At 39.8% G+C, this 23,343-nt stretch overlaps 1 protein-coding gene across 1 annotated transcript in view; it reads left to right on the top strand.

The window, feature by feature from the left end:
- faf1 (Fas (TNFRSF6) associated factor 1) overlaps window positions 1–23,343 on the top strand; it is a 391,777-nt gene that overhangs the window by 115,581 nt on the left and 252,853 nt on the right. The window lies entirely within an intron of this gene.

Raw genomic sequence — 23,343 nt, 5'->3', positions numbered from 1 at the left:
CTCACACTTGTTAGATTCAGCAAGATTGGCAGTTCCAGGAATTAATACAATTAATATAGCCTGAATTGTTAAGACAAACAATACTTTTACTGTATGTCGTTCAAGGTGAGACCTGACTGAGTCACTTAGAAGGAGGATTGATGCATTTGTATCAATTATAGTTTCCAGAAGCTTTCAAATACGTGGTAATAAATTGCTATGATTTTTTCAATAATTATTTTGCTATTTTGAGTAGTGCCAGAGAAGCAGCCAATTTTAAAATTGGATTATTGCAAATATTATGTCCGAAGAGAGACTCTTTGCTTTGGGTGATAACTGTTAGCTGAAGTAAGATCTTGTGTTCCTTTTTATTCTTCTGAAATGTAAATTCATTTTATCGCTTTTTGCAAAATGTCTGCTGATTTAAAATACTATGAAATATTTGATTTAAATGAAAATGGGCAGCACATTTTATTTTTGTTATATCAACTGTGTTTGAAAGAACTGGTCTCATGTTCTTAAAATTAAATTTAATTCAAGTTGTCTATGAATTATCATAAAAGGCTAATCGGTTAAAAAATTGAAGCCAGAAGCTTGAATTTGGGAATTTTAATGCTTCCTCATCAACCTTTTGAACAGAAAATTTAATGTGGTATTTATATTTTTTGATTGGCCTTTTAACTAAAGGATGATTCTCTCTTTGACAATTTTACAGACCACAGTAGATTTATTTTCTTGCTTGTTTTCACTGTTTCCTGTCGACTTCAAAGATTTTGACCTTTTGCCTACATTATGGCTCTCGGATACTGACCAGACACTGATGCCTCACTGAAGTTGTTAGTCATCTGTGAACCATGTTGGTGACAGTAAACTTAAAACCAAACCTCTTTGTGTTCTCGCTAAGTATCATGCATGTAGGCACTTTTAGTAAGATATCCCAGGTAGTTGATTTTTTTCAATCCAGGATAATTAAAGGGCATAAGACCCCTATGTACTTGCCCTCATTCTTCAGTTGATTTCCTGCCTTTATACTGACTACACTATAGCAGGTCTTTGCAGAAGCCAAATAAAAGCAGACAGCTCAGGTTAAAACATTCTCTGTTCGACCACATCAATGTGCAAACAGCCCCCAGATGTATGTATTACTTTCTAGAACCTTTATAGTCTTGTCTTGCTTATGCTATGGTTGCCATGTTTTGCAGCAATTCATCTAGTATGATCTTAAAATTTAAGACCCTCACCAAAAGAATTATTACATGGGCTAGGAGAATGCTTTTACATAGAGTCATGACCAGTGGTGGAAGCAGAGTTGATGATAAAAGGAAATATGAACATTTGTAAAATAAAAGTATACAAATGACAAGAGAATAAAAGTAAAGGCATAAGTCTTTTGAGAGCTGGTGCAGATACAGAGTGATCCATCTCGATTGTAAGTTTGAGATTCCACCATTTGCAATGGTCTGTAATTTTAATGAATAAAAAAGTATGCGTTAGCAACACTGTCGGAGTGTAAGGCGGTTTTTCAATACCTTAGTAGAATAATGTAAAGATTTTAAATTTCTACCTTGGGGAGCTCTTTCTACCAAACTCACTCTGTCCAAATTCACAGGCGTAATATTTTGGCTATTGTTAGTTTTGAATGATTTTAGCAAGGTCATATCATTTTGTAGCATTCACCCCACACAGATTTTGAACCACATTTCACTGATTATTGGAAACCCAACTGTCTAGCACCCACATAAAATGTCCTTAAGTATATAGAGAGCCATTGCTACACTTTGTGTCCAATCCCTGCATTTGATAAAAGCATAGGATGTTTTCTATCCTGCTAAATGTTGTGGTCCCATTTCTCATTGTTGGATTGAAGCAGGCTCTCTAAAAATGAGAGTTAGTTTTGAGTATTTTCAGCTTTCCTGTTTGTATGCAGCATCTAAAGCAGCTAGCGGATTTTTAAAAAGTTTTTTTTTCCTAAGCATTTGCAACTGGCCTCAGTTAATGTTGTTTGACGTACATTTAGAAGAACAAGCAAGCAGTTCAGTTATTAAGACACCAATTCAATTTTCAAATAAAATTCAATGCTGTGATCAAGTAGATTCCCTCTGTTGAGGGTAACCAGATTTATTGTACAAATCCTACAGAGGAACAGCATACTCTTGCAGTCAGGGTTTGATATTCAATTTATTTTTGTTTTGGCAAATCTAACAAAAACCTTGTGCTTTCCATTAAGGGAATTCCTTCACCTTTCTTTCAAGTGAAACCGTAGGAGTTTTTCTGGGAGTATCTACTGGCAATTGTTTTGCCTGAAGAGGGGAATGGAGAGGAGAAAGATAAGTGTATGGATAGTGTATCGGTATACTTGTCGCAAATACCAATCTTGGAAGAGAAATCTTCCTCTGAATTTTACTGGTATTATCTACTCATATTCATAGTCTTTGACTTATGATCATGGATGTCTAGACTAACTTGCAAGACTTAAAAATCTTTTCTGAAATCATTAAATTTAACAAGGAACATAGAACTGTACAGGCCTTTCAGCCCTCAATGTTGTGCCAACCTTTTATCCTCCTCTAAGATCAAACTAACCTACATATCCTTCATTTTACTATCATTCATGTGCCTATCCAAGAGTTACTTAAATGTCCGTCATGTATCTGATTCTACTACCACCACTGGCAATGCACTCCACGCACCCACCACACTCTGTGTAAAGAACCAACTTCTGACATCTCCCCATAACCTTCGTCCAAACACCTTAAAATTATGCCCCCTTGTGATAACCGTTTCTGTCCTGGGGAAAGATCCCTGACTATTCATGCTATTTTTACCCCTCATGATCGTGTACACCTCTATCAAGTCATCTCTCATCCTTCTTCGCTCCAATGAGAAAAACTCTAGCTCCATCACTCTTTCTTCATAAGATATTCCCTCCAGTCTATGCAGCACCCTGGTAAATCTCCTCTGCACCTCCCTAAAGCTTCCATGTCCTTCTTATAATGAGGTGATCAGAACTGAACACAATATTCCAAGTCTGGTCCAACCAGAGCTGCAGCATAACCTTGCAGCTGTTAAACTCAATCCCCTTGCTAGTGAAAGCCAACACACCGTATATCTTCTTGACAATCTTATCAACTTAGGGTGCAACTTTCAGGGATCTAGTACATGGACCCCAAAATCCTCTGTTCCTCTACACTGCCAAGAATCCTGCCTTTAACCCTGTATTCGAATTCAACCTTCCAAAATGAATCACTTCACACTGTTCCAGTTTGAACTCTATCTGCCACTTCTCTGCCCAATTCTGCATCCTGTCAGTGTCCTGTTGCAATCTGCAACAGCCCTCCACCAACCTTCAGCAAACTTACTAACCCACCCTTCCACTTCCTCGTACAACTCAGCTATAAAAACCAAAAAGAACAGAGGTTTGTGGAACACCACTGGTCACTGTGCTAAAGGTTGAATACTTTCCATTTACTACCATTCTCTGTCTTCTATGAGCCAGCCAATTCTGTATCCAGGCAGCCAAATATCCCTGTTTCCCATGTTACCTCACTTTCTGAATGAGCCTACCATGGAGAACGTTATCAAAAGCGCCCTAAAATCCCCGTGCACCACATCCACTGCTCTACCTTCATCAATGTGTTTGTCATCGATGAATTCAATAAGGCGTGTGAGACATGATCTGCCCATTTGGAAGCATGCGAACTATCTTTAATCAAATTACAGCTTTCTGAGTAATAAGAAATCCTGTCTCTCAGAATCCTGTATAATAATTTGCCCGTCACAGATGTAAGACCAACTGGTCTGTAATTTCCAGGATTAACTCTATTCCCTCCCTTGAAACAAGGGAATAACATTTGCGTCCTTCCAATCATCTGGCTCTATTCCAGTGGACAGTGAGGGTGCAAAGATAGTCGCCAAAGTCGTAGCAGTCTCTTTCCTCACTTCCCATATTAACCTTGGGTATATCCCATCTGGCCCAGGGGACTTACCTATCCTTACATCTTTCAAAATTTTCAGCACATTCACTTTCTTAACATCAACCTGTTCGAGCATATCAGCCTGTTTCACAAATGTCAAAGTACGTCTCAGTAGTGAATACTAAAGCCAAGTATTCATTAAGGACCTCCCCTATCTCCTCCAACTCCAGGCACAAGTTCTCTCCCCTATTCCTGATTGGAGAATGATGCTGCTATTTGTCTCAACAAGACTATGCTGACCCTTCCAAAAGCAATTCAATTAGTTTTTGCTCTTTGCCCACATTTCAGCAAAATTTTCTTCTTGTTGTATTTTTACTAGTTCTCCTTTGAAAGCTCCTGTTCAGTCTGTCCCGTATCACTTTGGAATGTGCATTCCAAATCCTAGCCTGTTTCTGTTTCTGCATGTCATCTTGGGTTCCTTATCAATCGCCTTAAGTCTGTGTCATCTGGATAGTGAACCATTATCCATTGGACAAAATTAGTTTTTGTTTTTTTCTATCTAAATCCCTAATTATTTTAAACACTTGCAATGAATCTTTTCTTAGCTTTTCCTGAACCCTTGTGCATTTTATCAGTCACAAAGTTCATGATGTAAGTTATTTCCAGATACACAATTCTACTAAGAAGGAATTTAATTCCAAATCTTCTAATCCTGATTCTAGTGACATGGAAGAGTCCTGATAATGAACTTATCTACTGAGAACTAATCAGGTCTGAGCAGCATTCCAACAAACTAACTTGGCCATGTTCATAAACCTGCAATCTTAGAGAATTTACCCATTGAAGAAAGTATGTCAATATTACTTTCACTGTCCATCACTGCGTTTGAATCAATTAAAATACAAGCAGTTGTTTGTGTATTGGTATTGAGCAAATTCAAATTTTGTGGAATGGCAACATTGTGTCTTTTTTTAATAATTCATTCATGGAATGTGGACATCGCTAGCTGGGCCAGCATTTATTGCCCATCCCTCTGCACCCTTGAGAAGGTGGTGGTGAGCTGCTGCCTTTCATTTGCTGGAGGTTGACCTACAATATCTAGTATCTTACGTGCAATTTGCACCAATACTTTCTGCGTTATTATTATTATAATCATAGAAGATAACTTTTGCAAACAAGTGAGCAAACCTTCATAAGATCATAACAATACTTGTGGACAGTTTTACGAATGATGTTGAATAATGACTTTCTAAAAATGGCACAGGTCAGTCATGTGACCTAACAAAACACATTTTGGCATCACAATGCATTTCTAAGCTCTAAATCTCAAAATGGCTCCTAATGGTTGGATTCTACGTCACAAGGCTCCGACCATAGCTGAAGGCATCCCTAGATTTGTTGCAATGTCTGTTGAATATCCTGCTATCTTTTATCCGCATAGATGGCTGCTTGTGCACTTTTCAAAGGAAATAAGGATTCATGGAAGTGTATCCTGTTTAGAGGTCATTAGACAATGCAGTCTGATTCCTTTCATGAGTAAAGCTATAAATTTTAATGAATAATCTATTAAATTTCTCAATTTAGATAAAATTAACAAATCGCTCACATTACTTACAATTCAAAATGTTCTCTTGGAAGATGTGAGCAGGCTTGTAAACTTATTCTCCCTGTTTCATGAATATTCTTTCCAGTATGGTGTTTTGAGATGGTTATGATGGGTATACTAAATCATTGAGGTGACATAACTATGTGATTATCCAGTAGCCAGAATCTATATTATGCCTATTTATATATTGCTGTACAGAAGTGCAATGGCATATATTTCTTGGGTTGAATTACAAATATGTCAATTTAATTAATACATTTTAAGCTAGAAGATGTTTTCAGGATAATCAGAGTAATGGAACACTGAAATGATTGGGAAGTTGAGAGGTACTTGTGGCTTTGAGAGACAGCATGTTTTTTGCAAAGGTTTGTGAAAGATGGCAGAGAATTGAAGAGGCATAGTGGATTCTGGAGCTATTCCTGAAAAAAGGGGCTCAGTTGTGGAAGATTCACCCAACAATGGTGAGAGTTATGGAAGAAATCATTTTTGGGAGTTTGAAGGATTTAGATTTTGGAAGAGACAGCAGATATCCGATGGATAGAGAGCTTTAAAGGTTAAAAATTTGGCAATTTAAATAGGCAACCAGTGAGCTATGGTGAGAATGTATGTGAAAGACAGTAAAGCGATTAATTTAGTTCACTGTGGTTTGACATTTTAGCTGTACCGAAACTTGCGCTCAAGTGATTGAGTGAGGTCACAGTGCATTGTACACGCAACATATACATAGAAGGGCAGTTGATTTATTTGAAACTCATATCTTGATTTCATTGACATGCCAATGCAGCTGATTAAGATGTGATCTATGAACTGGAATTTAGAATCCTAGACTTTTGCAGTTCACAAGGAGGCAATGGCTTAGTGGTATTATTGCAAGACAATTAATCTAGAGACTCTGGTAATGTTCTGAGAATCTTGGTTTGAATCTCACCATGGCAGATGGGGGAATTTGAATTCAATAAATACCTGGAATTAAGAGTCTAATGATAACTATGAATCCATAGTAGTGGGCGGCACGGTGGCACAGTGGTTAGCACTGCTGCCTCATAGCGCCAGAGATCCGGGTTCAGTTCCCGCCTCAGGCAACTGACTGTGTGGAGTTTGCACGTTCTCCCCGTGCCTGCATGGGTTTCCTCCGGGTGCTCCGGTTTCCTCCCACAATTCAAAGATGTGCAGGTCAGGTGAATTGGCCACGCTAAATTGCCCGTAGTGTTAGGTAAGAGGTAAATGTAGGGGTATGGGTGGGTTGCGCTTCGGCGGGGCGGTGTGGACTTGTTGGGCCGAAGGGCCTGTTTCCACATTGTAAGTAATCTAATCTAATCATTATCGATTGATGAAATAGATGGATTTTTCCAACAATGTCCTTTAGAAAAAGAAACTGCCATCTCTGCCTGGTCTGGCTTACTCCAGACCCATAGCAATGTGGTTGACTCTTAACTTAAGGATGGGCAATCAATGCTGGCCTAGTCAGTGACACCCTCATCGCAGGAATGAACAAAGACAAAGAAACATGAAAACCAGCCATTCCTGAACTATCTTTCTGATATAACTATCTACATAGTTATATTTTCTTTAAAAACCAAAGGATGCTGTAAATTATAAGCAACAGCAGAACTTGCTGTAAGATCTCAGCAGGTCTGGCAGAATCTGTGGAGAGAAATTGGAGTTCATGTTCTGAGGAAGGGTCACTCCACCCCGAAGCATTATCTCTGATTATTCTTTCCAAACATGAAAGACCTGCTGAGGTTTTCCAGCAATGTCTAATTTTGTTCCTATTTTCTTTGTTTTTACATAGCTTTGACTTTTGTTTTTAATATAAGTATATTCCACATTCTCTCTGCAAGCTATTATGGATTCTGCTTCCACTGCTGCTTGTTTTATGACCTAGCAGTCCTCTACACAAAAAATAATATTAGATTAATTTCAAACGTTTTCATTTTTGATGTTCTTTTGTTTCTTTTGATGATTTGAAATTCATATTCATTAGTGGCAAATTCTCCAATAACTGAGAAGTAGATTTTCATTACTTATCAAAATCCTAGCAACATTAATTTACTGTACTCTAAGACATGTTCAGAAATGGAACTGATAAGCAGAAAAGAGGTACATTTGGTCGCTTACCTCGACAGCAATATCTATCTGATTGACATAAGTAAAGAAAAAGAAGCTGAAGAAAATGAGCAGGTGTGACAGCACCTCTGGAGAGAAAATCAAAACTGTCATTTTAAATCTGATATGACTGTTTGCAACAAAGCAAACTTTGTTTCTGTCTTCACAGATGTGGCCAGACCTGCTGAGCTTCTGCAGCCCTTTCTTTTTATTTTAGGAACCGTAGTATTCACACTACTTTGCTTTTATTTTACTGGTGTTTCGCTTTTGAATTTGCTTCAGATAGCTTCTTCAGTGACTATGCCAATAAATTAATTTTTATTTTAATTGAAATTGAGAGATCAGGTCCTATTGCTGTTCTTAGGTGAAGGGTAAAAGATAGTAACATTCTGTTGGTGTCTCCATGTAAGTTTTCCTGCAGTTAACAATAGTGCAGATGGAAGAATGGGTTCAGGACAATTACTATTATAATTCAGCATCAGCAAAGATAGCATTCTGTAACTGAGGTCAGTGAGGTTCATTGGGATACTTAAAAGATTTGCGAACATACTAAATCAATGGATATATTGATACTGTTAGGGATGGTTTCTGATTTTTAAAACATAACACTCCCCCTATATTCACCACCTCTGTAAGCAGTTTATTCCTCCTCTTTAAACAGTGGTGAAATATTGCACTAGTCTGGGGACCCTAACATTCTAAGGACCACAACACCATCGTTGTAAAGTAAAGCAAGAAATAGGGTTTATTTCAAACACTGAGACTTGGGTTGGGATACTTTGCAGCACACATTGCTTGCAAACATACGAAGAGAGACTAAATCAGAAAGTATAACTAAATGGAAGAGCCTTGGGAAAAGTTGATGAGCAGAGAGATGTGGAAGTTCAGGTCCATTGTATCCCGAAGGTAGCTGCACAGGTGGATAGAGTGGTCAAGACGGCATATGGTATGCTTGCCTTCATCAGACGAGATAATGAGATGAAGAACTGGTAGATAATGTTAAAATTGTATAAGACTTTGGTTCGGCCGCATTTAGAATACTGTGTACAGTTTTGGTTGCCACATTACCAAAAGGATGTGGATGCTTTGGAGTGGGTGCTTAGAATGTTTGCGCGGATGTTGCCTGGTATGAAAGGTGCTAGCTATGAAGAGAGACTGAGTAGGTTAGGATTGTTTTCATGAGAAAAAAGGAGATTGAGGGATGACCTGACTGAGGTCTACAAAATCATGAAAGGTATAGACAGGGTGGATGGAGTTAAGTTGTTTTCCCAGGGTGAGGGATTCAATAACAAGAGGTCACGCATTCAAGATGGGTGGAGAATGATTTAAGGGGGATACACGTGGAAAGTGCTTTACACAGAGGGTGGTAGGTGCCTGGAACGCGTTGCCAGCAGAGGTAGTAGAGACAGGCATGGTAGATTCATTTAAGGTTCGTCTGGACAGATGCATGAGTAGGTGAGGAGCAGAGGGATACAGATGCTTAGGAATTGGGTGATAGGTTTAGACGGTGGATTTGGATTGGCACAGGCTTGGAGGGACGAAGGGCATGTTCCTAAGCTGTAAACTTTCTTTTTTTTCTTTCTTTGTCTGTCTTTCTCTATCTTGCGCTTTCTCTAGCTCTGGCTCGCTGTCTCTCTTGTTCTCTTGCTCTCACACTCTCTCGCTCTGTCTCTCTCCGTCTCTCTCCGTCTCTGTTTCTGTCTCTCTCTCTTTGTCTCTTATTCATTGGCATCAGCTTAAATACGAGACAGCTGAGGGATATCACTTCATTCAATGTCCTTGCTTTTGGGATGGTGTCCAAAGCTTGAGTGACCAGTGTGGAATTTCTTTATGGGGATTGGCCAATAGTTTAGGAGTTATAGACAGTTTTATCTCTTTTCAAATTTCTTTTGAAGATTTTCTGAGGAATATTGATGAAATGCTATTTCTATTTTCCTGTTTGGAAAAAGAACATGCAAAGAAAAAAGTAGACTATTTAGTACATGCTAATCCAGATGGGTTCATATTGGTATCCTCCACAACAAAGCATAACCTCAAACTTTTTTATTGGCTATAAATTATAATAATCTATTAGCTTTCTCAATTATTTGTTATCCTCTCAAACTGCCCTTTTGGGATTGATGTGTTAGAATTCCGAGGTGTCTTTGCACCTCTGAGCACTGCAATCTTTGACCATTCGGATAATGTGCTTCACTTTTATTCTTTCTGACAAAAAGCGCAATTTTGCATTTTCCTACATTATGTTCTATTTGCTCATAAAATTTAGGTTTGTACAAAAATCTTAAAATCCATTGTCTTTCAACATGCAGTTCTTTCAGAAAATTGATTATTTGCAGGGAGCACAAATACAAGCTGTTGGTAGATTTTCACAGGCTTTTTTCCTTTGTAACCCAGCGTTAGGGGTTTTGCTGCTGTTCAGGTTGTGGGGGTGGGGTTAGACCAGGTTGGGGGCGGAGGGGCGAGGGAGTAGTTGGACTGGGTTGGGGGAGGGGCCTCGCATGCTATGTGCCGCTGCTAGTCTCCTGAACAGGGAGCAGACTTTAAAACTCTGAACCCCAGAGGAAAGGCATTTAATTGATTTTCTGAATAATCGATTATCCAAATGAATTAGTGCCTGCCCATCTCGTTTGGATAATCGAGTTTCCACTGTATTGCAGATCACTTCTAAGATGAGCTGCAGACTGTTGGTTAAGTATGAAGTCATTAACACATGTTTCAGGATAGGGATAACTTGCAATTCTTGAGCGTGTCTTTTGCTCATGAAAGCATTTGTGTTTGAGGCAGTTTTACAACACCGTAATTACCATTGCAATCCAATTGGGAAGTACATGAGCCACTGATTTCTTGATTTTTGAGTACGGAGAAGCTTCTGAAAGATTGCTGCTAAGACTAGTCACATGAATGCTGTTGCCATCTTTGGGCTATTTAATGTATTTTTAAAACCATCACTAAATAGATACATATGAAAGTTGTTTTTTAATCCACTCATGATAAACATTGTGTTAGCAAATAGAGAAGGACTTTTCATGTGGCCATTTTACCTCTGTGAGGTCCACCTAATCTTCTGACGCTTGAATAACAAGCTATCTCCATGGTCTCTGGATTTTAGGAACTGGCTACGTATTGACAGGATGCTAAGTACATTAATGGATGCGTTCTGGCTTCTGTCTTTAAGAGAGGAAGCTAAGGCTGCTTTCTGACCAACATTGTATGACTGACATTTTTATTAAACACTGTTGCATAGATTTGAGTACCCCACATAATATTTCTGACAATCTGTTTTCTCATGTAAAGTAATCGTTCCTTTATACAACCCTCTCCTCAATTTCCAGTGCCTCAGTATATTTACACATAAGCAGGACACTTAATGGAGGAAAACAGAGGCTTGTACTACCTTATTTATTCTGGACCTGCGATTGAGTCATTACTCAAATTGGCCTTCAAAAGGCATATAAGGGTGGGAAACCATGGGGCGCTGCCTTTCTACTGTGTTTAGACATTTTATCATGCACAGTAATCAAAAGATTTTGCTGAATCATAGAAAATGACAGCACAGGAAGAGGTAATTGAGACAGCTTAACTTCCTTGAATTGTGGAGAATTCAGCTTTTTAAGAATGTATAAAATACTGAGAAAGTTTATTGATTTTAGAAGAAACAATATTCACTAATCTGCCAGTGATGAACAGTTTGACTTTAACAGCCAAAATTTGTATTGGTGATATGTTCTCACTGGTGGGTAATAGACTTCTAACAGAGAGTTGAGGACAGTTGCATCTAGCATTATTTGATTTCAACTGAGCACTTTTTGTCAAGCTATCAACAATTCCAGAGTTTAGATGAGTTTTCTTTTCAAAACTTTGACCTATTCACATTGTGCTGCTTACACTATTGACTGCAAACAAGGTTAGTTTGAAATTTAGTGTGACATAAAGTTCATCTGTACTTGACAGTATAAATTTTGTTAAATTTGTCAGGAAAACTAAAATTCCATTAATCTTGTTTCCAGATGTGTTTTTACATTTGGAGTCAAAATTTATTGAGTGAAAGATGAAATTAGAACAGATTTAAGTTAAGAATTGGATATTTTGCAAGGTAATGCGACACTTTTAGAGATTACATTTCAAGTTTTTAATAGGATTTTTAATGAGAAATTATTCACTTTATTCATAACTTCTCACAGAATTGTGCACCCAGATCTGCAGTGCATTAATGTAAAGGCAACAATACCAAAGCAAGGTGTGTGAAGTATTAAATCAGTATTACGTAATAGAGAAGATATAGCATTGAAATAGTATTGAAATAATACTTATAAAGATCTAGTCAATCTGTTTTTCTCGTATTAGTTTTGGGTGTATACATAGTACGAGAACTGTTTGATTTGTGAATAATTGGCAAATTGAAGAAGAACTCTTAAATTCATTGCTAAATTAAACATGAGCTTTTCTGAAAATGACAATATTAATAATTTATAATTTGTGGGTTCATAAAATTCTGTTTGCTTTGTTTTTATTACTGTTACTGTAGTGTATAAATATTTAATACAATTATAGTTAACTATTCTGATGGCTTTAATTGTTTCAATTGTATCCAGAGCTATTCTGATTTCTATACACATGCTTTAAATTATAACATAAATTATTAACATGACATATTAAAATTCAGTGAACTTCCATGTATGTGACTAAGCTTTATCTGAAAAGATGTTGATTTTCAGTTTTAAAATGTGCAATTTACTTCAAATTAATTTTGCAAAGAATATAATTTGCATTTTGAGGCAGAAAATAAAGAAAAATACATGATATGTCTGACTTCTATAACATTGACTGGCTGTGAATAAATCTGAAATGTCATATAAATACAATAATTATGTTGAAACACATTTAGTGGTGTTGGGGTTAATCTTTAGAAGTATCTTAGAAATATGATGCTAGAAGTACTTTTGTCAATATAACAGTAAACACTCTTTTTGGAAGTCATTCATAATTTAAAAGGAAATCTATTAATACGCATGATCTTGCATCTGTCTGCACTTCCTGTCAATTATCCAATTTTAACGGTCTCCAGTACAAGAGCAAATGCCTTTTCAGGTACGTAGTGGGGTACTTGTATCCTGTGTATAATGAACATGCTGTAGTGTCACATCCTGTAGAAAAACATTGCAATGTGTCACTTACCTGAGCAAATTTATGTCAAAAGTGAACATAAACTTAAAGTAAAATACTTGCAGAAGTATAACTTTTAAAAATGGGCTGAATGACTTTTGAATACTCTTGCCTATTATCTCAAGTGTACCCCAGGGGTGATTGGCTATGATTTTGATTTATTATGTAGTTCGATCATTCGTGTAAAATGGGCCACTCCTGTTTTCAGTGAATCAAACACATTTTTATGGAAATTTTCAGGAAAATGGGCTGAAGAAGGACTTATGCCCAAAACGTCGATTCTCCTGCTCCTCGGATGCTGCCTGGCCTGCTGTGTTTTTTCAGCACCACATTTTTCAACTTCCCTTTCATCTTGTTCTTTTGGATGGGAAAGATAACTGGTTTAGAAGCTATTTTCAAAGGAGCTTCAGTGGTTTGCCAGACTACATTTGTTTATGATACACAGTGTTGCCACTTTACTACAACATTTGTGTTAAATGGGATGCTGATCAAGCAGGCTACTTAGTTTTGGATGGCATCCAGAAACTTGGGTGTTTGTGGAGCTGCATTCATCAAAGTGAAGAGCTTTACATCATACACTTAACTTGTGATTTTTAGATGGTGAACAGGCTTTGGAGAGTCTGGAGGTAAATTACTCTGATTTTTCCAGGCACTGTGACCTACTTTGGTTGTAGGTTTGCTTGCTGAGCTGGTAGATTTGTTCTCCGATGTTTCGTCACCATGCTAAGTAACATCATCAGTGAGCCTCCGTTGATGCACTGGTGCTCTGCCCTGCTTTCTATTTACGTGTCTTGTTAAGGTGAGTGATATCATTTCGGGTTCTTTTTCTCAGAGGTTGATAAATATGGTTCGAACCGATGTGTTTATTGATGGAGTTCGGGTTTGAATGCCAGGCCTCTAGGCATTCCTGTTTGTGTCTTTGTTTAGCCTGTCCTTGGATAGTGGTGTTCTGCTTCGTCTGTGTGTAAAGATACTCGTGGTAGTGGGTCATGTCTTTTGGTGGTTAGTTGGTGCTTGTGTCTCCTGGTAGCTGGTTTTCTGCCTGTCTGTCCGATGTTGTGTTTGTAGCAGCCCTTGCAGGGTATTTTATATATGACATTCTTTTTGCTGGTTGTTGGTACAGGGTCCTTTCAGGTTCATCAGTAGCTGTTTGTGTGTTGGTAGGTTTGTGGGCTATCATGATGCCAAGAAGTCGGAGAAGAGGTCTGGTAGTCATCTCCAGGATACATGAGCACCAACTAGTCACCAAACGACTTGACCAGCTATCATTTGTATCCTTACACACCGACGAAGCTGGGCACCACTTTGACTCGCACAACACATCCATCCTAGGACAGGCTAAACAGAGACACTCATGGGAATTCCTAGAGGGCTGGCATTCAAACTGGAACTCTATCAACAAACACATTGATTTGGACCCCATTTACCAACCTCTGAGAAAAAGAACCAGAAATGATATCACCCAGCAAATCTTAGCAGGACTTATCCACTTAATGGTAAGGTCCTAGGGAGTGTTGCTGAGCAAAGAGACCTTGGAGTGCAGGTTCATAGCTCCTTGAAAGTGGAGTTGCAGGTAGATAGGATAGTGAAGAAGGCATTTGATATGCTTTGCTTTATTGGTCAGAGTATTGAGTATAGGAGTTGGGAGGTCAAGTTGCAGCTGTACAAGACATTGGTTAGGCCAATGTTGGAATATTATGTGCAGTTCTGGTCTCCTTCCTATCGGAACAATGTTGTGAAACTTGAAAGGGTTCAGAAAAGATTTACAAGGATGTTGCCAGGGTTGGAGGATTTGAGCTATAGGGAGAGGCTGAACAGGCTGGGGCTGTTTTCGCTGGAGCGTCAGAGGCTGAGGGGTGACCTTTATAGAGGTTTACAAAATTATGAGGGACATGGATAGGATAAATAGGCAAAGTCTTTTCCCTGGGGTCAGGGAGTCCAGAACTAGAGGGCATCGGTTTAGGGTGAGAGGGGAAAAGATATAAAAGAGACCTATGGGGCAACGTTTTCACGCAGAGGGTGGTACGTGTATGGAGTGAGCTGCCAGAGGATGTGGTGGAGGCTGGTACAATTGCAACATTTAAGAGGCATTTGGATGGGTATATGAATAGGAAGGGTTTGGTAGGATATTGGCTGGGTCCTGGCAGGTGGGACTAGGTTGGGTTGGGATATCTGGTCGGCATGGACCGGTTGGACCGAAGGGTCTGTTTCCATGCTGTGCATCTCTATGACTCGATAACAGACCAAGACACACAAATAGAAAGCGGGACAATGCTTCAACGGAGGCTCACTGGTGATGTAACCTAGCATGGTGAGGAAGCATCTGAGAACAAACCTACCAGCTCAGTGAGCAAACTTACAACCTGAGCCTCAACCTGAACTACAAATCTTCTCAAAAATTGTACACTGACCTATTTATTTCATGGGTCCAGTTTAGTTTCTGGTCAGTGGTAACTTCCACCATGTTGATATTAGGGGCTTCAGCAGTGGTAATCCTCTTGAATATCAAATGATGCTGGTTAGGTTCGTTCTTGTTTGAAATGGTCAGTGTCTGGCACTTGTGTCGCATGAATGTTACTTGCCACTAATGAGTCCAAACCTGAATAATGTTCATTTGGACATGGAGTCTCTTGATATCTGAGGTGTTACAGTTGGTGCTGCACACTATGCAATTATCAGCAAACATTTCCACTTCTGATTTTATGATGGGTGGAAGTCATTGATCCAGTAGCTGAAGATCTTTATACTTGGCGTCTTTCTGGTAAGTTGCCTCTGTATCTTCTACATCGGCTTCACACCCTTTCTAAATTATAGTGTTCAGAATTGAGGTATAACCACTTTCTTGCTTTGTGCTTAATGTGTGTTTTTATGAATGTCAGGATTTCAGTTGCATTATAAAAGACTATTTTATCATCTACTTTAATTAAAAAAAAATTACTTCAGAGTCTCACTCATTTCTCCACATGATGTTTTATTTGCAAAAAAAACCAAATTGCTGAATAAACTCTTTGGATCAGGCAGCATCTGTTATCAGAAAGCAGAGTTAATGTTTCATGTCCAGTGATTCTTCTTCTGTTCTATAACTTTGTTAACTCTGCATTTTTTCCCACAGGTGCGACCTGATCATCTGAGTTTTCTAGCAATTTCTGTTTATGATTCTAATTTTCAACCTCTGCATTCTTTTTTTTGCTTCTATGTTTCATTTGTCAATTTTCACTATCTGTTCCTCCCTCACTACTAATTACACTTCAAGGTTTTGTATCTACAACCTTTTGATGCCCTGTGTACCAAATTCAGGTTTGTAATCTGTTATCAAACAGAACAATTATATCAACACTGATTCCTGAATTCAGAGCAACCTGGAAGAACAACACCTCATTTTCTGCTTAGAAACTCTGCAAGCTTCTGGACCCAATATTGTGTTCGATAATTTTAGGGTCGGAGCACTTTTTCCCATCTCCTTACCTCAAACCCCACATACCAAGCCCTCAATAAAATGTTGGTGGTCTATCTGCCTGGTATATGTGTCTCTATTTTTCAGTACATCAGTTTTCTCTCTGACTCGTTTGTATACGGAGTCCAGTTCAATGGGTTTGTGTCCAGGCTTCAAGGAATTCTCTCATGTGCCTCTGTCTTGCCAGTGCTGTGATGGTCACAGTTGAATTTGTGTCCGAAGTTGACTGTGTGGTTGGAAATGCGAGAGTACTAGTCCTGTCTGGCAGTGGCGAATTGATGTTCATTCACTCCTATGGTCAGTTTTCTTCCTGTTTGTCCTATGTAGTTTTATTCACTGTCCTTTACGGTGTAGGTTTGCTTGCTGAGCTGTAGGTTTGATATCCAGACGTTTCATTACCTGGCGACCTCCAAGTGAAGTGAAGCTGTTGTCTCCTGCTTTCTATTTATAACTTTCTCCTGGATGGGGTTCCTGGGATTTGTGGTGATGTCATTTCCTGTTCATTTTCTGAGGGGTTGATAGATGGCATCTTGATCTATGTGCTTGTTTATGGTGTTGTGGTTGGAGTGCCAGGCCTCTAGGAATTCTCTGGCATGTCTTTGCTTAGCCTGTCCCAGGATAGATTAGATTAGATTAGATTACTTTAGATTAGATTAGATTACTTACAGTGTGGAAACAGGCCCTTCTGGCCAACAAGTCCACACCGCCCCGCCGAAGTGTAACCCACCCATACATCTACATTTACCCCTTACCTAACACTATGGGGAATTTAGCATAGCCAATTCATCTGGCCTGCACAACTTTGGACTGTGGGAGGAAACCGGAGCACCCGGAGGAAACCCACGCAGACACGGGGAGAACGTGCAAACTCCACACAGTCAGTCGCCTGAGGCGGGAATTGAACCCGGGTCTCAGGCGCTGTGAGGCAGCAGTGCCGCCCACGGTGTTGTCCCAGTCGAAATGGTGGTTTTTTTCATCCATGTGTAGAGCTATGAGGTAATATAACATCGTATTACATCGTAATATAACATCAATATATTACCTGCAGACAAAGGTTGGCTCACAGTCATCCTGAACAGAAGGGACTACACAGAGAAAGCCAATGCACTACTCGCAGACACCAACACCTACCAACAGGTGGCGCTAGACCTGACCCCACAACTATGAAACAAAATTGCATATCTCTTAAGAAAATTACACAGTTCCGGACAATTAAACAAAATGGAATTCCAGAAGATGAAACCCGACGGGACCAACACCCCATGATTCTACGGACTACCAAAAATCCATAAACCAGGAGCCCCCCTCAGACCTATAGTCTCACTACCCGGAACACCAACTTACAGACTGGCCAAAGAACTACACGCAAGACTGAAGTACCTAGTAGAAGAGTCACAGCACTCCATCCACTCCACCCAGGAATTCCTAAAAATCAACAAAAACACCAAAATAGAGGAGGACGAAACAATGATCTCATTCGATGTATCAGCACTGTTCACCTCCATCAATATCAACCTAGCAAAGGAAACACTCGCCACACTTTTAGAAGAGACCATCACACACACACACCACACACCAACTACTATCAATCACATTACCAACGAAAACATCGTGAAGCTAGTGGACCTGTGCCTCACCACCCACTTCACTTTCAACAACATAGTCTACAAACAAACCAACAGCACACCCATGGGATCTCCGCTATCAGGATTCATAGCAGAAGCAGTAATGCAAAGGCTAGAACAAACAGCTCTACCAATCATCAAACCAAAAATCTGGGTTCGCTACGTAGATGACACCTTTGTCATCACAAAACGAAACAAGATAGAAGAGACATTTAACATCATCAACAACACCCTCACAGGCATAAAGTTCACCAAGGAGGAAGAAACTGACGACAAACTCGCATTCCTGGACGTCACAGTGGAAAGAAAGGACAAGGGAGAATTACAAACCTGCGTATACAGAAAACCGACAAGCACTGACCAAACACTTAACTGCACCAGCAACCATCCTAACACACACAAACGAAGCTGTATCAGAACACTATTCCAATGAGCCACCCCACACTGCAGCACAGACAAACTTCGGAAAACAGGGGAGAACCACCTATATAACGTATTCAAGAAGAACGGATACTCAAAAAAACACAGTGCGCAGATTCCTCAAGAACAAACCACGACAAGCAGACAAAACACAACCATAAACCCTTACCACCTTACCATATATCAAAGAAGTTTCAGAAATGACGGCCAGACTACTAAGACCCCTCGGAATTCTAGTAGCACACAAACCCACCAACACTAGGACAAAAACTAACAAACTTAAAAGACCCAGTACAACCCATGGACAAAACCAACATCATCTATAACATTCCATGCAAGGACTGCCACAAACACTACGTAGGACAAACAGGAAGAAAGTTAGCCACCAGGATACATGAACACCAGCTAGCCACAAAAAGATACGACCCCCTCTCCTTCAGCCCTACACACGGATGGAAAAAACCACCATTTCGAATGGGACAACACATCTATCCTGGGACAGGCTAAACAAAGACATGCCAGAGAATTCCTAGAGGCCTGACACTCCAACCACAACGCCATAAACAAGCACAGATCCAGATGCTGTCTATCAACCCCTCAGAAAATGAACAGGAAGTGACATCACCACAAACCCCAGGAACCCCATCCAGGACAAACTTTATAAATAGAAAGCAGGAGACAACAGCTTCGCTTCAGTTGGAGGTCGCCACTGATGATATTACCTGGCTAGGTGACGAAACGTCTGGATAACAAACCTACATCTCAGCGAGCAAACCTACACCCTAAACCTCAACCTGAGCTACAAACCTTCACAAACCTTGCGATTCATAGTCCTTGCAGGGTATCTTGTAAATAAGGTCTGTCCTGTTGGATGTAGGTGTTTGGTTTTTAACCTTTGTGACGTAGCTGTGTGTAATTTGAGCATACGTGTTGATTGCATTAATCAACTTGGCAAGGGTAGCCACGAAGAAATTTTCTTAGAGTATATGAAGGGTTGTTTCTTAGAGCAACATGTCATGGAGCCAATTGGAGAAGTGGCTACTTTAGATTTGGTATTATGTAATGAGGAAAGATTGATAGATGGTCTTGTAGTTCAGGTTCCTTTTGGAAGGAGTGACCACAACATGCTAGAGTTTCCAATTCAGATTGGAAGCATGAAGACTGAGTCGTATACTAGAGTGTTAGCGTTAGGCAAAGGTAATTATACAAGCCTGAGGAAGGAGTTGGCCCAAGTGGACTGGGGAAAAATATTACAAGGCAGAATAATTGATGAACACTGGCAAATGCTTTTGGCTCAAGTAAAGTATGTTACTGAGAGAAAGAGGAATTGTTAAAATATGAAAAGTTGTCCATGGCTTAAAAAAGGAAATTGATAAAGACAAAAAGTAGTGCATATCATACTGAACTGGAATTTTGAAGTGTTGGGAGAACTTTACATGTCAACATAGGGTTAGTAATAATGATATCAGAAGAGCTAAGCTGAACTACGAAAGGAAACTAGCAGAAAACATAAGCACTGATACCAAATGCTTCTATAAGTATATGAAAAGGAAGAGAAATAGTGAAAGTAAATGTTGGCCCTTTAGCGAACGAAAATGGTGAGGTAATAATGGAAAACACCAAAATGGCAGAGGCACTAAACCAATATTTTCTCTCTCTTCACAGTGGAAGATAATTTCTTCCCAAAATCTGCAGTTACTACAGAAGAACTTAGTGAAATTACTGTAACTAGGGAGAAGGTATTGAGTAAACTGATGAGATTAAAGGCAGATAGGGTGATTTAAACAATCCTTAGGTAAGCACATGGATGATTTTGGGATAGCGTAGGGGGACGAGCTGAGAATAGTTCACAGGTTGGCACAACATTGAGGGCCAAAGGGCCTGTTCTGCGCTGTATTGTTCTCTGTTCTGTAAGTCCCTGGGCCTTGGTTGCCAGCACCCTGGCTTTAAAGGAGGTGCAGTAGAGGTAAGTGCATTAGTCATAATTTTTCTAAAATTTCCTGAATTCTGGAAACTTAGTGCATTAGAAACATGCTCATGTTAGTTTGACCAGTTAGTTTGACTTCTGTAGTGGGTAAGTTGCTAGAGTCAATCATAAAGGAGGGGATAACTGAAAACTTCAATAAACAAAGTTCAATTCAAGTCTCAGCACAGTTTAATGAAAGGCAAGTCATGCTTGACAAATCTACTTGAATTCTTTGAGGATGTAACCAGCAAGGTAGATAATAGGGCACAAAGACAAAATGCTAGAGAAGTTCAGTGGGTCTGGTAGCATCTGTGAAGAGAAATCAAAGTTCATCTTTCTGGTCCAGTGACCCTTCCTCAGAACTGATGGTAGCCTCCCAGTTATACCACCTCCATTGCACATGTTCCAATGAGGCCACCTTTGACAAGAGAGCCTCTGAAATGTATACCTTCTTTTTTGACTGAGGCATCCCAAGCACCATTGTCAACAGGGGCCTCAACCAGGTCCAACTCATCTCCCGCATCTCCACCCTCACCCCCTCTCTTCCTGCGACAGTGTTGGGGTTCCCCTTGTCCTTACCTACCATCCCACCAGCATCCACATCCAGAAGATCATTTGACACTATTTCTGCCACCACCAGGCACATATTCCCCTCCCTCCCTCATCGCTTTCTACAGGGACTGTTCTCTCTGGGACACCTTGGTCAACTCTTCCTTCACTCCCAAAATCCAACAGCCTCATGGCACCTTCCCCTGCAAGTGCTGAAGCTGAACACTCTGCCCATTTATCACCTCCCTCCTCAGTATCCAAGGGCCCAAGCATATCTTTTAGGGTGAAGCCAGCACTCTCCAAATCTCGTCTACTGCATTTGCTGCTCACAGTCTGGTCTCCTGTACATAGGGGAAATGAAGCATAGATTGGGTGACTACTTCACTGAATATCTATGTTCTGCCCGTAAAAAAGACCCTGAGCTTCCAGCTGCCTGCCACTTCAATGCACCACCTCGTTCCCTGGCCAACATCTCTTTCTCAGGCTTGCTGCCGTGCTCCAGCAAAGCTCAGCGCAAGCTGGAAGAACAACACCTCATTTTCTGTATGGGGACCCTGCAGCCCTCCAGACTTAATATTGAGTTCAATGATTTTAGGGCCTGAACTCCCCCATGTCTTTGCCCCCAGTCCCATACACCAGACATTATTATCACATAGTCTGCCACTACACACTACCGTTATTAGACTCTTAACAATCTCCATTAATGGCTATTCACTCTTCTGGCAGATTGTTATTGACTCCTTTGTTTGTCCAACTTTCTTTTCTCTCTTTGGTTCTGTCCCTACCTAATGTTTACTCCTTAACCCCTCCCCTCACCCCCTATCTTCTGCACATAAACCGACATTTTCCAAGCTACCTTCAGTTCTGAGGAAGGGTCACCAGACGCAAAACGTTAACTTGGATTTCTTTTCGCAAATGCTGCCAGACCTGCTGAGCTTTTCCAGCAACTTCTGTTTTTGCTTCTGATTCACAGCAAGCAAGTCTTTTGGTTTTTATTTGGGTAAATAATGGGATCTGGTAGATGTGGTAAATTTGGACTTCCAGAAGGCATTTACAGAACAGCCTCGATTATCCGAATGAGACTGGTGGGTGTAGTTTGTTTGGATGACTGAGAGTTCGGATATGGATAGCATTTACTTGAGATCTTGTTCGGATAATCCGAAATTTGGATAATTGATGTTTGGATAATAGAGGTTGTTTTGTACAAGGTGCCGCATAAAAAACTGATCCAGAAAATTAGAACTCATGGTGTTAAGGGTAGAGTACTGGCTTAAATAGAGGATTGGCTGACAGAAGGCAAAGGCTTGAGATAAGTGGGTCCTTCTCTGGATGGCAAACTGTAACTAGTGGGGTATAGCAGAGTTCAGTTTTTGGACCTCAACTATTTACAATCTATATTGTCTTACCTCTATGAGTAGTCGATAAGTTTGAGTAACTCTTCTACCATCTTTGTAGCTGTAATACTGCACAATAGAATGGCCTCTGGGCATCTGGAAGACACACCCACAATACTGGTTCCCACATTTTGTTTTACCTAGGGGTCCTACACAATCAATTAAGACTGTTGTAGTGGGTTCCTCAAATGCAGGAATGGATTTGAAAGGTGCTGGTTTTATCACTGCCCGAGGTTTTCCAATTACCTGACACGTATGACATCTCCAGTAAAATTCAACGACATCCTTAAGCAGACCACGCCAATAAAAATGTTTTTGTTTGAGTTTTTGCTTGAGGTTTCCTTCCTCCCAAATGGCCTCCTACTGGCAATTCATGTGCTGTCTGGAACACCTCATTCCTGTAGCCCATTGCTAATGCAGTTTGACAAACTTCTGCCCATGTGCCTGAATATATAATGGTCTCCATTTCCTCCTCTTCACTTCATTTTTAAGCTAGTAACATCCTGGGATACACTCAGATTCTTCTCCCATCTACACCTTTTGATACAACTGCTGCAGATTTTCTTCCTCCTTTTGTAATTCAGCTAATTTGTCTGAACTAAAAATATTCATTTTGTCCTCCACCTGTTCTTGTTTTTTTTTTCTCAACCATTTGATCAAACATAGTTTCTGATAATTGAACTTCAACTTCCTTATCTTTACTTCTTGATTTCTCCTCCTGTTTTACCCTATGGCATTGTGACCTTGTTATCATGCAGTCGGAAAAATCCCAGGACATACTGTCTGTAACACCTCGTGCCTGATTTTTCAACTGGATTTTCAGTTGCAATAGGCATTACTCATACCTGTGATCAACTGTATCAATCAATACCAATAATAAACTGTCATTCTGGAAGTGAGAATTTCTCTTGTTGTGACCACCACTTGGCCACTTCTCACCAAACTCTCAAAACTACTTTTTATTTTTTACAGGGGTTTCCCTGTAATCCTGTGGTAAACTATCTTTACTACCTTAAATGAGATGTCCTTTTCTGTTACCACCAGTGACTTTGCCTTTGCCAAGGGTGTGCTTATGAGATGCCACTATATTGGAACATATTTTCTTATTTTTATTGTTCAGTGCAGTTACTGTTAAGCCAATTCTTTTTATTTTGTCTGTATTTTAAC

This window comes from Chiloscyllium punctatum, chromosome 7, assembly GCF_047496795.1.
Source record: "Chiloscyllium punctatum isolate Juve2018m chromosome 7, sChiPun1.3, whole genome shotgun sequence".
Taxonomy (NCBI): Eukaryota; Metazoa; Chordata; class Chondrichthyes; order Orectolobiformes; family Hemiscylliidae; genus Chiloscyllium; species Chiloscyllium punctatum.
The sequence above is the reverse complement of the archived record's forward strand: the minus strand, read 5'-3'. Positions and strand labels throughout refer to the sequence as shown.